The sequence below is a fragment of the Pelophylax lessonae genome, assembly GCF_965119305.1.
Source record: "Pelophylax lessonae genome assembly, chromosome: 7".
NCBI classification, from domain to species: Eukaryota; Metazoa; Chordata; class Amphibia; order Anura; family Ranidae; genus Pelophylax; species Pelophylax lessonae.
In genome coordinates this window covers 107,986,325-108,002,531 of record NC_138774.1, presented here as the reverse complement: position 1 = coordinate 108,002,531, position 16,207 = coordinate 107,986,325, and positions in this window count along the sequence as shown.

Below are 16,207 nucleotides of genomic sequence, written 5' to 3'. Positions count from 1 at the left end.
ACACCGCTCAAAAATCCTTTACCCTTGAGAAAGTCACGTGCTTTGTGACGCAACGCGTTGGGAGGATACCGGGTGATGTCACTTCTGGTTTAAACTGGAAATGTCCCTTTGTTTGTGTTACCGCAGCTTAGCGGCTGCCTGCTGTTTTATTCTGACATGTGAGTTGTTATTATTTTCTTTAATAAAGGGATATTATTACATACTTCACTATGAATTTGCATCTATTCCTTTGAGCTACTGGGAGTGTCGCATTGAGTCAGTGGAGGGCGTGACATCCCCCACAAAAAAAAGCCCCCAATAGAAATAGAAAAGAAGGAACCCATCATCTCCATCCTTGGAGTGGATACCAGCTTAAGCGCCTATATTGGTGCAATGTGAGGTGAGCGGCCATTGCACTTATTGTTTGTATTTTTTGCTTACGCCGGATCACATCACTTGGATTTCACTAAAGTCACTTTTATTGATTTACTTTTAAGAAATCACCATCAGTCACTTCATCCTTTGATTGCACATGGACTTTATATTGTGAATATTTATCACTGGTTAACGGAGTGTGAAGCACTTTGTTGGCATTAAGACTTTATATATATATATATATATATATATATATATATATATGCATTCTTTATATTGTTTATATATTTGATTAAGAAATTGTATTTGATATTTCACATTTATTTATATCCAACATTAGGACACAATTTTATTCATAACACCTTTTTTTCATTTTTTTCCATTTTTCCACTTTTCATTATGGTTTCAACACCATACCTTGAATGTGTCATGAACATACATCACATGTGTTTGTGAATATCTTTCTATTTTCCACCTGCAGCACATGTTTTATCTCATTTTATTCACTTGGAATTTTTTTGTTGTTTGATGCGTCAACTGGTATAGGTGCATGAGAAACTTGTGAAATACACTGTGTGACCTGAGTCCAATACCTAACCAACTTTGGGCAGCGCCATAGCAGATGTATAAAATCTCCTCTGTGGGAGTCACATTTAGGGCACAGAGGCGTGTCTCTTCTGCCCCACAGTGCAGGAGAACTGGGGTACGATATGTCCTATGGAGTATAAAGAGCTGGGAGAGTTTGTGGTAAGCCGACAGGGACACTGTTAGCTCAAATTTCGTCAGGAGGCAATCACAATGATATTACAGCCCTTCAGTTGCTAACCCCCCTAATAGATAATGAATTCACCCTCGTCCGGCCGGGAGTTATGACAACACACAGCACTCAAACTTAGTGCAGTCACAACTAACTTTATTGCACGTGAAGCTCATATTTAAGGCAATGTTTTGAGCGGAAAAGACTGCTCCAAACCGATTTATAATTCATCAGTCAATAGCACATATCAGACAGAATAGTACATAAAAGGGCCTTTGCTTTTGCCATGCATTTGTGTCAATGTGAGGTGTTCCCGTATAATAATTTGTGTCCAGTGACAGAGTCGCCCCGGCTGCATTCATTTGTCATGTGTTAATGTAAGCAATTGTCAATTGTTTATGGTTGGTGTCGGTAATCTCTTATGCAAAGTGTCTTGTAATCTAAATGCTAAATATCCAACTGTCAAGTGTTCAAATGAATGAATGGAGGGGTGGTTTAACATGTCGTCTAAATGCAAAATACAGCTGGCTAGTCTGGCTTGTTAAATCTGTAATTGCAGGGGCCACATTTCATCACAGGATGGGCATAAACTGAAATATATATCTGAAATATCATAAGGCATGTTAATACACTCTTTCAACCCAACCTTTGATCCCAGCTTATTCATAACGGTGGGATCACTTAGAGTCTCTGAATAGCACAAAACAGGTGACATTATATTCCAAGGTGTATGTAGGCTGGTGACTTGGTTGTGTGCACATAGGGCTATAACTTCTTAGAATTCTATCAAATCAAAACAGACATGTTTAATGGGGAGGGCCATAGCTTGCAAGAATCCCTGGCCTGAAAAATCCAACTCCATTATTATGGCAATAAAGTCACTACAAAATAGACCATGGCAGCACATACCACCTGTTGACGATGGCATGTGATTTTTCAACATGTCCTAAGGCCTTTTCCAGGAAAGGGCAAAAAATAAACCTCCCGTTTTAATGAGAGGAAAAAAATTCCCTTTCAACCCTCGTTCAGAGCGGTCAGACCAAGTCCCTGGCGGCTATAACGAAAAAACAATGTCCTTGGTGTCCAATCGGCTTGACTTCGACTGTAAAGTGGAGACATGAATGTCTCATGTCTCTCTCTTTTCCTGGGGTGAGCAAGGGCAGAATGAGGAGAGGTTCTCGGGGGGGGGTGAGCACATGTTGCAAGTAACCAGACAGTGGCTACTAGTGCTCAGCTTGCTACAAAGCGTACCACTGTCGCACGAATGCAACGTCTTCCAGGAGTAGAGGTGTCCGCTGGCATTGTACCAATGCGTCTGTCTAGATCCAGCTGGAACTCGTCTGGTGCTCATCGTCACAATCTCCAATGATTCGGCTGGTGCTCGTCACAATCTCCGGTAAGTTGTCATGGGGTCCAGGGGTGGGGCTTCCGTCTGTCGCGATGCGTGGATCCAAACCGGGGAGTCGTCTGTCAGTACCGCTGTTCTGGTCACTGCTTGAACTGTTGCAGGAGGTCCGTGGGGTCGGTCTAGCGACGTCAGCTTATGGAGGGGCCTTCACCAGGATTCTGTCTCCAGGCTTGAATGGGTGGGTTGGTGCACCTGTTGGCAAAGGAAACGAGAGCGAGATATCACCATAATCACTGTTTAATTTTTTCAATTACCACATATTCCTCTTGCAAAATCTCTAGATATGAGAATAAATGGACTCATGGGGTTGAGACGGGTCTGAAGTCATTCTGACTTTAGCAAGAATAGCAGGTAAGTACTGAGACAAAAATACAAGTTTTACAAGAATGGCAGGAGTATTTTGCGCCACTGGGCTTCTGGCCTATAGACAGGCAGCAAAAATAAATGCTAGTGAAACTACTCGCAGCACTGAGGTTTAGGGCCTACAGGAAGGCAGGTAACAGGAAGGATACTTAATGGCACTGTTTTGGGAGAATACAGCATGTCTACACATGCAACAATGGTGAGGGCCCTTGGAGGGGTTGAACTGCCTTGTATTCCTCCTGAGGTGGAGATGGGTTAAATTGCAGTCCTCTGACTCACCCAAGCAGGAAGCTACCTAGAACTGAGAATCCTTTGCATGGCTAAGATGCTGTGATCACTGAACAACAGGGAGTGAAACTCAAGCTGCCTTGTGTACATGGACACATAGAGACACACAAAACAGCTAGAAGTCAGTACTCATGCAAACATAAATCCATACGGGTTTGCACAATTGCTTGGTGACACCTGAACAGGAAATTGAAACCAAATGGCCTTGGAGACACAAAATCTGACTTCAAGAACCATTCATATGCAAAACCTGGGCAATGAGTCACTTTTTTGGATGAAAAGAGATCAACTAATTGAATTCACCGCAGGAGGTTACCTTTAAAATTTTATCAAAGTAGTAACGCTGGCATAAATTCATTTTAATTCTTAGCATACTATCAACAAGCTAACCACTTCCATCCTATTTTTTTTTTTTTGAATGACAGCTTTCTATTCTATTATTTAACAATATAGATTTCACATACTGCACATCTGATAACGTGCTGTGACATATAAATGACAATCAGCTCACTAGTTTCCAGAGTTACATATGGTATATGTACACAAATCTGTAAAATTTCATTTGTATCCAAGATTATAATATAAGAGTAGTACTACAGTATCTGCCTGAGCACATTATCCCATACCAATAATCTTGTCAAGAGAAAAGGTAATAAAAGCATAAGTGCATAAATTAGATCATGGATGCAAAAATTAGTGTTTAGCACCAGAATACAAAAGTATGTACCAATATACCAAAAGAAAACTCTAAAAAAAGACCAGAGATGCTTAATTATCTAAAGCATAGCACCTCATTTATGCCAGAGCTCATATATGTCAAATTAGAACACATCAAATATCTGACACCCAATAAATGAAAATTTTCTAACACCCATGTGAATGAATGGAGGGGTGGTTTAACATGTCGTCTAAATGCAAAATACAGCTGGCTAGTCTGGCTTGTTAAATCTGTAATTGCAGGGGCCACATTTCATCACAGGATAGGCATAAACTGAAATATATATCTGAAATATCATAAGGCATGTTAATACACTCTTTCAGACACCGAGGGAAGGACTTCCAGGGCCTGATCCCACTGATCTCCATCGATGTCCCCCAAGTCCAATGCCCACGCTGCTCTACACTTCAAGGAGGCCGGGTCTTGTATACACGAGAGAAGCCATTGATACCCAAGGGAGATCAGTCCCCCCTTATCTTGGGTTTCTATCACAGAATTCACAATTGTCTGGTCTGCCTGCCATAGGGGGGACAGACGTTGTTGCGCCTGTAAGGCATGACGCAATTGAAGATAACGATAAAAGTGTTGACGTGGGGGATTAAATTCAGTCTGTAAGCGGTCAAATGGTTTAAGTATAGAACCCTTAAAAAGTTGAGCTACATACCGTATGCCCCTATCCCTCCAGCCCAGGGAGTCTGGTAACCCAGCCACCTCCGGGAAGGTTGGGTTCTCCCACAATGGCGTAAAGTCAAAAATGCCGTCCGAATTTGACAACACACGCAATTCTCTCCACAAGCGAGGCAATAAGATGGCCGTGGGAGCACGGCTCGGTAGTGAGGGGAGGTCCATCTCCAGGAGGAACACCGTCGAGAAGGGCTGTCTAGAGTTAGTCAATAGCAGCGTCTGTGGGTCTGTCGAGTGCTGGTCCCCCCACCCCGCTAAATGTTGTAACTGGGCAGCGATGAAATACATCCTAGGATGGGGGACTGCAAATCCACCTTTGTCCTTAGGAAATTGGAGAGTAGATAATTTAATACGTGGCTGCTGCCTCCTCCAGACAAGGTCGTGAAATTGGGATTCTTAAACCAGGACACAGGGATCCAAACCGAAGAGTTATGGAAGATATATAGCAGCTGCAGGGCCCAAATAATTTTTATTAGATTGACCCTGCCAACCACTGACAGCGGCAGCTTACACCAACATTTTCCTTTAGTGTATTGCTTGTTCAAAAGAGGAAGCAGGTTTAAACGCAAGTACTGTGCCGGATCCGGGGAGACCACCACCCCCAAATATCGGAAAGTGTCTGCCACCCGTAGGCAACCCAGGGCTGGTAAGGAGGGATTTGGTATGGGGTCTAGGGGCATCAATATAGACTTGTCCCAGTTAATAGAGAAACCTGAGAACAAACCAAATTTTGTACTAAGTACCATAAGTGCATTAAGAGAACCTTCCGTATCACCCAGAAACAAGAGGGTATTGTCCGCATATAATGACACCTTTTCTTCAATCTCCCCCCTCCGAAATCCCACCACAGCCAGAGTACTCCTAATGAGGGCTGCCAGCGGTTCTATCGCCAGGGCGAACAGCAGGGGGGACAAAGGGCACCCCTGTCTGGTGCCTCTATATATGGGGAATGGGGAAGAAAGTTCCCATTCACCCTGACCCGTGATTGTGGCGCCAAGTACAAAGCTTTCACCCATCCAATAAAGTCGCCCCCTAAACCAAAGCGTGAGAGATTCACCAGCTTTAGCATTGCTTTTCTTCCTATCCATTGGATAACATTTTTTTTCATCTGGTATATAAGCTTTATGCATATTTAGTGAATTGTATGCGTTTTTTGTCATTTGCAATTGATGCGTTTTTTAAACGCTTTACATGTTTTTTTTTTCAAACTAGCGTCGGTTCAATATACATACCTTCATTTCTGTTAGTATTTGTGAAAATACAGAATTGGCTGCTGGTTTTGTGTGGGAATTTGTCCCATTATTTATATCCTACCAATATCTACTTCCCCTTTGACTCCCTTCTTTCTTGTACCCAATTAGCAGCGCATAGGCTTTCTACCTTTTTTCAAAAATTCTAGCCGGTTCCAAGAAAGAATATTCGGCATATATATTAAAAACTTAAATAAATTAGAATTAAAATATTAATGGGAGCAGGGAAAGGACGTGAATACATCCGTGTACCATCCCTGTCCCAACTTTCAAAACTATATCATACATAAACGGGAGAGTTTATTAGAAATTATAAAATTTAAAAATTTAAAAAATGTGAGGAGATACTAAAAGATCACCTGCTGTCAACTGGATTACAAACGGATATAATAATAAATAAACAGATATCATAATATATAAAAATTATTATATGTATGAAGAGAAACATAAAATCATCGGTCCGAAATAAAACAATTAAGGTCAAAATTAATATTTAAGCCTCTGGGGGCGCCAGATTTGGTCTCGTAAATCCAATAGGACTCACGTCGGCTCAATTGCCGAACAAAATTGCCACCCCTCCAATGCTTCTTGACCTTCTCGATCCCCCAAAATTTAAGGTCACGGGGGTCTTTATCATGATGCTGCTTAAAATGTTGTACAACATAATGTGGTTTACGGCCCTTTTTAATTTTACTAATATGTTCAGCCACTCTAACCAGCAAAGTTCTTGATGTTTGACCGACATATTGCAAGCCGCAATTACATTCCAACATGTATACTACTCCCGTGGTAGTACACGTGATCAAGTCCTTGATTTTATAGGACTTGCCTGTAGTATGTGCCACAAATTCTTTTCTCTTTTTCATATTGACCTTAGATGTATGGCAAGCCACGCATCTCCCACATGCATGAAACCCAGACAAAAATGAGAATAATTTATTCTCACCTTGTACTGGGGGATCTATAACTACCGGGGCTAACATGCTCCTTATTGTGGGGGCTTTTTTATACACAAATGATGGTCTTGCTGGTAGAATTGGGCCTAAAATGTTATCATGTTGGAGTATCGACCAATGCTTGGTAATTATTTTTTCAACTCTCTTATGCTGAACGTTATAATCCAGGATAACGCTAAACCCTTCGCTCCCTTTCTCTTGAATATGGTCTCTATTGGAAAGCAGAGCCTGCCTATCAATATTCCTGACCGTAGATATATCCTCTTCCAATTTGCTATTAACATACCCATTTTCCACGAATCGTTCCTTTAGAACCCTGGACTGTGTAACAAAATCCTCTTCCAACGAACAATTGCGTCTAAGCCGCACAAATTGCCCCTTAGGAATATTACACAGCCAGGAACGATGGTGGCAACGGTCAAGGGGTATATATTCATTTCGGTCTGTGGGTTTAAAATAATTTTGTGTCTTAAAATGATCATTATCCTTAAATATAACCAGATCTAAAAAAACAGCTTCACTTGCACTGGTGGTCCACGTAAGGACAATATTTTTATCATTATCATTCATTTTCTTCATGAATGACTCGAGACTTTCACTATTGCCGTTCCACACTAGGAACAAATCGTCAATGTAACGTTTGTAACACATTAGTTCAGGTGGGTGGTTTTTAAAGACGACCTCTTCCTCCCAGTGGGTCATAAATAAATTGGCCACACTGGGAGCAAATCGTGCGCTCATTGCCACACCTCTAGTTTGTAGCTGCCTAGGGCGCACTGCTGCTTAGGGGGTGCAGCCATGGCCGCTGGTTTCCCTACTAGCCTGGCTGCCACCCTAGGGCGACCAGACATCCATGGTGCACCGTAAAATAGAGCAGGAGGGCGCTATAGTTCCCGCTTGGGCTGCCTCCGGAGGGGAAGATGGGGAGATGGGGATTAGAGTGCCACATGATTACAAAAAGCCAAGTTCTTCTGCTTACCCAGCAGGGAGGCTGTCATATGAAGTCCCGCCTCCTGGACCGGTTCCTACCTATGATAGACAGAACACTGGTGATGTCTATCATAGGAGCCAGTCCAGGAGGCAGGACTTCGTATGACAGCCTCCCCACCGGGTAAGCAGAAGAACTTGGCTTTTTGTAATCATGCAGCGCTCTAATCCCCATGAACTGGTCACTCTGCATTGTTGGGGGCACTGGTCACTCGGCATTGGATGTGAGCACTGGTCACTCTGCATTGTTGGGGGCACTGGTCACTCTGCATTGGATGGGGCACTGGAAACTCTGCATTAATGGGGGCACTGGTCACTCTGCATTGGATGGGGGCACTGGTCACTCTGCATTGTTGGGGGCACTGGTCATTCTGCATTAATGGGGGTACTGGTCACTCTGTATTGGATGGGGGCACCGGTCACTCTGCATTGGATGGGGCACTGGTGACTCTGCATTAATGGGGGCACTGGTCACTCTTCATTAATGGGGGCACTGGTCACTGTGCATTAATGGGGGCACTGGTCACTGTGCATTGTTGGGGGCACTGGTCACTCTGCATTGGATGGGGGCACTGGTCACTCTGCATTAATGGGGGCACTGGTCACTCTGTATTGGATGGGGACACTGGTCACTCTGCATTGGATGGGGCACTGGTCACTCTGCATTAATGAGGGCACTGGTCACTCTGCATTAATTGGGGCACTGCGAGTAATGCAAGTATAGGGTGGAGTATGGGGAGTGCATGGAGTGTGCTGCGAGTATAGGGAAATTTTGAAGTTTTTTATTTTATTTATTTATTGGGGGTGGGGGGTTCAAGTAGCTGGTCTTGCCTAGGGCACAGAATATTCTAGCACCGGCCCTGTATATATATATATATATATATATATATATATGGCAGAGGCCCTAGAGCAGGGGTGGGGAACCTGCGGCCCGCACAATCATTGCGTTCGCCCCCCCGTGCCGCTGAGCCTGTGTATGCCAGCAGAGCTGTCAGAAGGAGCCGATGGCACACGGATCCTACTACTGGCCAATCATGCAATTGGTCGAGGAGGAGGCGGGAGGCATTCGAAGAGAAGCCGCGGCTGCAGGTAAGTGCACTGGTTTTCTGCATTGAAATGGCCCACGCTGTGGTCAGTCTGCATTGAAAGGGGGCACGCTGTGGTCAGTCTGCATTGAAAGGGGGCATGGTGTGGCTAGTCTGCATTGAAAGGGAGTACACTGTGGTCAGTCTGCATTGAAAGGGGGCACGCTGTGGTCAGTCTGCATTGAAAGGAGGCACGCTGTGGTCAGTCTTCATTGAAAGAGGGCACACTATACCTTGATTACTGAAGGCCTCTTTCACACTTTTGTGACTTCAAAGTCACGCAATTTTTTACAGCGTTTTTTTCCGCAAAGCAATGCCTATTACATTTATGCATACATTTTGTATGGCCCCCCAAATGATGTTACAAAAATCCAAATGACCCTTGGCAGAAAAAAGGTTCCCCACCCCTGCCCTAGAGGATGATTTGGAGGCTTTTGCAATCTATTATATCACACGGAATTTGCGCAGCAATTTTTCAAATGCATTTTGTTTGTTGAAAAAATACACTTTTTTGAATCTTATTGCAAAAAAACACAATACATAACCCATTTTTTTTTTTTTTTGTAAAATATAAAAGATGATATTACACCGAGTACATTTTACTATGTGTAGGTGACGCTTTAAAGGCCTTTGCAGGTTACCACTTTAGATTTACAGAGGCGGTGTGGTGCCAGAATTACTGCCCATGATCTGATAATTGCAGCGATACCTCATATGTGTGTTAATGATGATCTCTGTTTGCTTGTGGGACTGACATGCATTTTTTTTATTTTTTCACACTGTTGCTTTACTTTTTTTTTTTATTACTTTCATTGCTGTCATAAGGAATGTAAACATTCTTTGGGGCAGCAATAGGCATGTGACACGTGCACTTTATGGAGGATTCTGGGGTCTATAAAATCCCAAAACCCTCTTTTGTCCTTAAAAGCATTCAAAACATAAATATCTGTGTTTTTAAAAACTTTTGATTTTTAAAAAATGGGGCTGTTGACATTTGGGTAAACCGGAAGTGATGTCATGTCATCGGTTTCGGGTACTATCACAAACAGCCAATAAAAGTAAATCCCAGCTTTGCTTGGCTGTCCAGCCAGCCGGTGAATGCTCTGGCTGGTCAATTGAGTCACCTGGTGGGATGGGAGAGCCTTATCTAGCCGCGGAAGGGGGGGTAAGTCCCCTCCTACTGCTTGTAATAGCATTTGAATTGCTAATTAGCCACTCTGATCGCTATTACAAGAGAGCCAACCGCCAGCTCTAAAAAGCGGTACTGGGATGATGCCTTGAGCTGCAGATATTATCCCAGTATAACCATAGAAAGTCCAGCGATGTACAGGTAAGTGGTAAGGCATACTTACATTGCTCCAAGCTGGACCAATGTAGCTATGTAATAAAAATCATACCTTAAATTTAGCTTTAACATGTTTAAAAGCCTACTCTTTGATATGAGACCAATAAACACAAAATACAGTTTTTTTTTGTGTTATTTCATACATTAAATAAACATACTACAAAGATGGCAAAAAATAAAAGCAATAAAATGTAATTGCAGTAGCGGTCATCACCCTGTGAACAGCTGTTCAATATCAACAGTGCACATACTGTATAACAGAGCAGGGTGATCACAGGGCTGCTATACTACAAACAAGAAAGATTTGTGTACCCATCAAATCAACATTTTTTTTCTTTCATTAAAACAAGCGGAATATGAGAGCTTATAAATGTTTAAATAATATACATTTTTCATTTATCAACAATAATTCTCTAATGGAAAACTTCTTATGAGAAACAAAAAAAAATTGAATCAGTTATTTAAAAACGTATCAAATACACTTAGAATAAGTTACTATTCAATGTTAGTAGCACCATAAATGGAAAATTACAAAAGAAGCATTTTAATAAAGTCTAACCTGCATTCACTAGCATGTACTGGCATGATTTACGGTTCATGTCACAGCAATGCTGGCATTCCAGTGGAAATGGATAAACTTCAGAGAATCTGCTGGCAAACTTACAGTAAATGTGGATTTAAATAAATCAGTGGTGTCATTTCCTCAGGAAAGTTTTGGTAAACGCTCAGGTTCTTCTTGTTTAAAGTGACAAATATAAAGGTGATCTTATAACATATGTATTTTCTTTAAGCTGCCCTAGTCCACATCCTTCACCTATACCCACCACTGAACAGACAGTGATTTTTTATTTATTTATTTTTAGTGATTTTTTTCTGCTTACCAGAATTTCAAGGTTGCTGGTAAATTGGTTTTAATTCCTGTAATAATGATGAATGCTTCTCTTGGCCTTCACATCCTCCCAGCTTTCCAGCATATCTCTTTCAGTAAGCTTGATCTTTCAAACCAACTAATGCACTCATATTCACTGTGTTGGCTCTTTCTTCCTTGTTTCACGGTCTAGTATCATGCAGTAATTGGCCAAACATTTAGGCATATGTCATGAAGTGTTGTGTGGGCAAAATTGTGATGTGAAAAAGGTTATTTGGTAGTTAGTTTACTGAAACTAGTTTAAAACCATTAAAAACAAAATGTTGGAATGCAAAATGTAATTGAAAATTACCCTTATACCCTTATTGGTCCAACCCCAGACTGTAATGGCAATGAACAAGGATGAGGATGGAAAGTGGACAAGGATGACATCACCTCAGGGCACAACCCCCCTTTCGTCACTCGTAACCTTGTGGGATAACATCCCAGAAGGCTGCAGGAACAGTTTTTCTGAGCCACCCAATCTCGCACAGTGGGGAGTTGGCTGTTAATCATCAGGTAAAGTTATAGGCAGCTCCCAAATTCAAAATGGAATTTGCAGATTTGGAAATTATTGACTGTGGGGAGGATATTGGTGAAATTCATGGACTTTTAAGTAAATGTATTTTAAAATTCAGGAGCTACAGAGAGGGGCGCTGAACAGCCTTAGACTCAGTCTCTAAGGAGACTGAGGGAGAAGGCGTGTTCTGCCTTTAAAATGCATTTCCCAGAAGCCCCAGTGCTTTTGACGACTCGATCTGCGTTTTTTTTTAAGGGTTTTCAGCTGTGGCTCCAGTGATTCCCATACCGGCTTCAGTGAGGGACTCCCAGCAGTGGTCCTCACAGAGACACATGCACTGCTCCTGTGACCCTGGATGAAATACACCATCACATTGAGATGTGTCTTTGCTGACTGAGCATTTGTGAATGCATTCTCTACTTGATTTTATTTATCCTAATAAACCAAACTACTACACTATCTGCTGTTTGGTGCCCCCCCCCCTCACTATTCTTCTACTCTTTTTACAGTCACTAGGTTCCCAGCCTGGACAAGGAGTCAGCCTTGTACTGATATATAGTAGTTAGTTGCTACTAAAATAATTAAAAAACTACAGTTTAGTGGGGAGAGGGACCATTTTCAATGCCAGTGTGACATGGAAAAAACACAGATTTTTCCAATTACATGCTTGGGAGATGCCTTTGAAATACAGTTAAGCCTTCAACGTCATGCCAATTGTCAAACAGCTACAAAGTAGTTTCATAGTATAGCTTGTCGTCTTCTTATTTACAGTGCAACACTGTATTGTCTAAAAAGCTTAATTAAATGTCAAAACAGTCTGTTCAAAAACAGTGAAAAATAAGACAGTGCTATATTTCAGAGACAATTGACACTTAAGCATAGTGGCTAGAGAGTATATAAGCAATTGATGGGACTGCAGTATAAGAGGGAGAGACAATGCAGTTGTTATCATGAAATAAAAGTTAAAGTGTATTATTTCTGGGACCGCATATATAAATATTGAATAGACTCACTGCCCATGTAAGCTGGTATATTAGGCCACACTTGAAGAGGGTGAGACGAGGCAGGTTCTATAGTGAAATACAATTTAGAGTATTGTTTTTTTTTTTTTTCTGAGACAAAGGCCAGAAATATAGTACTGACTCTTTGCACACTGTCAGCCTTTTTACTAGGTGTAATAAAACACTTCAGCACTCCTTCATCACACGCCTCAGATCTTTTGATTGGGAGGGCGATGCTCTTCCAGATAGTTAAGAAGATCATTATTCTCAAGGGCTACTCATCATAGAATCATAAGTTGCTCATTGTTCAAAGAACCCCTAGCAATCTCTGAAGGAACCCAAGTTGATAAAGGCTGCTCTAGATGATAAACAAAAAGATGCTGCTATTGGCAGCTGCATCTGTCAATTGCCACTGGAATAATGAAGGATTTCTGAGTCATTAATGAGAGCCATGAGTAAATCCCACAGCTCTCACACAAATCCTCAACACAATAACTTGGTTAAGGAATATTAAGTAACATTTATAAGATTACATCCAAACACTCGCTCTATTTTTCTGGCTGCATCATACTCCTGAAGTCTGATAGCTGTACTGCTTCAGGGTATGTTGTGCAAGTCAGGCAATTTGAAATTGTAGATGGAATGACAGGGGCAAAAGATAGAAAGGAGAAAAAAGTATACAAGAGCTGGATATACAGTATCTCACAAAAGTGAGTACACCCATCACATTTTTGTAAATATTTTATTATATCTTTTCATGTGACAACACTGAAGAAATTACACTTTGCTACAATATAAAGTAGTGAGTGTACAGCTTGTATAACAGTGTATATATGCTGTCCGCTCAAAATAACTCAACACACAGCCATTAATGTCTAAATTACTGGCAACAAAAGTGAGTACATCCCTAAGTCAAAATGTCCAAATAGGGCCCAAAGTGTCAATAATTTGTGTGGCCACCATTATTTTACAGCACTGCCTTAACCCTTTTGGGCATAGAGTTCACCAGAGCTTCACAGGTTGCCACTGGAGTCCTCTTCCGCTCCTCCATGACGACATCACGGAGCTGGTGGATGTTAGACCTTGCGCTCCTCCAACTTCCGTTTGCGGATGCCCCACAGATGCTCAAAAGGGTTTAGGTCTGGAGACATGCTTTGCCAGTCCATCACGTTTACCCTCAGCTTCTCTAGCAAGGCAGTGGTCGTCTTGAAGGTGTGTTTGGGGTCGTTATCATGTTGAAATACTGCTTTACGGCTCAATCTCCAGAAGGGTAGGGATCATGCTCTGCTTCAGTATGTCACAGTACATGTTGGCATTGGTTCCCGCAATGAACTGTAGCTCCCCAGGGCCGGCAGCACTCATGCAGCCCCAGACTATGACATTCCCACCACCATGCTTGACTGTAGGCAAGACATACTTGTTTTTGTACTCCTCACCTGGTTGCCGCCACACACACTTGACACCATGTGAATCAAATACATTTATCTTGTTCTCATCAGACCACAAGACATGGTTCAAGTAATCCATGTCCTTAGTCTGCTTGTCTTCAGCAAACTGCTTGCGGGCTTTCTTGTGCATCATCTTTAGAAGAGGCTTCCTTCTGGGATGACAGTCATGCAGACTAATTTGATGCAGTGTGCGGCATATGGTCTGAGCACTAACAGGCTGACCCCCCACCCCTTCAACCTCTGCAGCAATGCTGGCAGCACTCATACGTCTATTTCCCAAAGACAACCTATGGATATGACGCTGAGCACATGCACTCAACTAATCTGGCCGACCATGGCGAGGCCTGTTCTGAGTGGAACCTGTCCTGATTAACCGCTGCATGGTTTTGGTCACTGTGCTGCAGTTCAGTTTCAGGGCCTTGGCAATCTTTTTATAGCCTAGGCCATCTTTATGTAGAGCAACAAATCTTTTTTTCAGATCCTCAGAGAGTTCTTTGCCATGAGGTGCCATGTTGAACTTCCAGTGACAGCTATGAGCTAGTGAGAGCGATAACACTAAATTTACCACACCTGGTCTCCATTTGCACCTGAGACCTTGTAACACTAACCAGTCACATGACACCGGGAGGGAAAACGGCTAATTGGGCCCAATTTGGACATTGTCACTTAAGGATGTACTCACTTTTGTTGCAAGCGGTTTAGACATTAATGGCTGTGTGTTGAGTTATTTTGAGGGAACAGCAAATGTACACTGTTATACAAGATGTACACTAACTACTTTACATTGTAGCAAAGTGTAATTTCTTCAGGGTTGTCACATGAAAATATATAATAAAATATTTACAAAAATGTGAGGGGTGTACTCACTTTTGTGAGATACTGTATATGCGGCTTAGTCCCTGTAGCTGAAAAAGGAGAAACAAAGGAGAAAAAAAGCATACAAGAGTGGGATATATGCGGCTAAGTCCCTGCAGCTGACACAAAGGCCATACACAGAGCGAATATTCTTTCCTGTGACAGTGTTGATGTGGGAATCCCTCCTGCTGAGCCATTGTCTTCACCTGGCAACGGTCGAGGGAGGGCGGGGGGCCTTTGACGGGAGAAGAGGCTAGCCGCAATCGCAGGTAAAACCCGGCATGCTGGCTGTACCCAAGTTGATCGATCGATCAACTTGGTACATTCAGCCTGCCCATACAAAGTTTGAATCTCCTGCTGAACCCAGCCAAGATTTGAACTGTGAATGGCCTGCCTTAGCCAATATCTGCAGGTAAATTGCTCAGCAGGAGAGTTCCGAGCATCAACACTGTCTGATTTTGTGCACTGGTCCAAATCATTTAGTGAAAGGGGGATTATGGTGTGGGGTTGTTTTTCAGGGTTTGGGCTTGACCCCTTAGTTCCAGTTAAGGAAACTCTTAAGGCATCAGTATACCAAAACATCTTGGACAATTTCATGCTCCCAACTTTGTGGAAACAGTTTGGGGATAGCCCCTTCCTGTTCCAACATGACTGTGCAGTAGTGAACAAAGCAAAGCCCATAAAGCCGTGGATGAGAGAGTTTGGGGGGAGGAACTGGACTGGTCTGGTCTTGACCTCAACCCAATATAGAAAACCTTCTCGTACACATCAGTGCCTGACCTCACAAATGCGCTACTGGAAGAATGGTCAAACATTCCCATAGCCAAACTCCTAAACCTTGTGGATAGCATTCCCAGAAGAGTTGAATCTGTTATAGATGCAAAGGGTGGGCCAACTCAATATTGAACCCTACGGACTAAGACTGGGATGCCACTAAAGTTCATGTGTGTGTAAAAGCAGGCATCCCAATACTTTTGCTAATATAGTGTATATAAACAGAAGTCTGATCAGTTAGGGCAATTTTAGGAGAAAGAGGAGATTGACAAAAAAAATAAAAGAAATATAATTGCGATATTACCGATTATTCCTCCAATGTTGTTTTTAAATGTCAGGATAAAGTAAAGGATCTAGGGCCAGGTGAGCCTAGAATTATGCCATCACCTTTATTATCACTATAAATTTCAAAAGTTTCAAAAGGAAATACATCTGCCCCTTCCTCTAGATAGAGTAGGGCAAATCCCTGAATAGACAAAAAGGGTATGCCCCTTTGAAGCCTTGTCA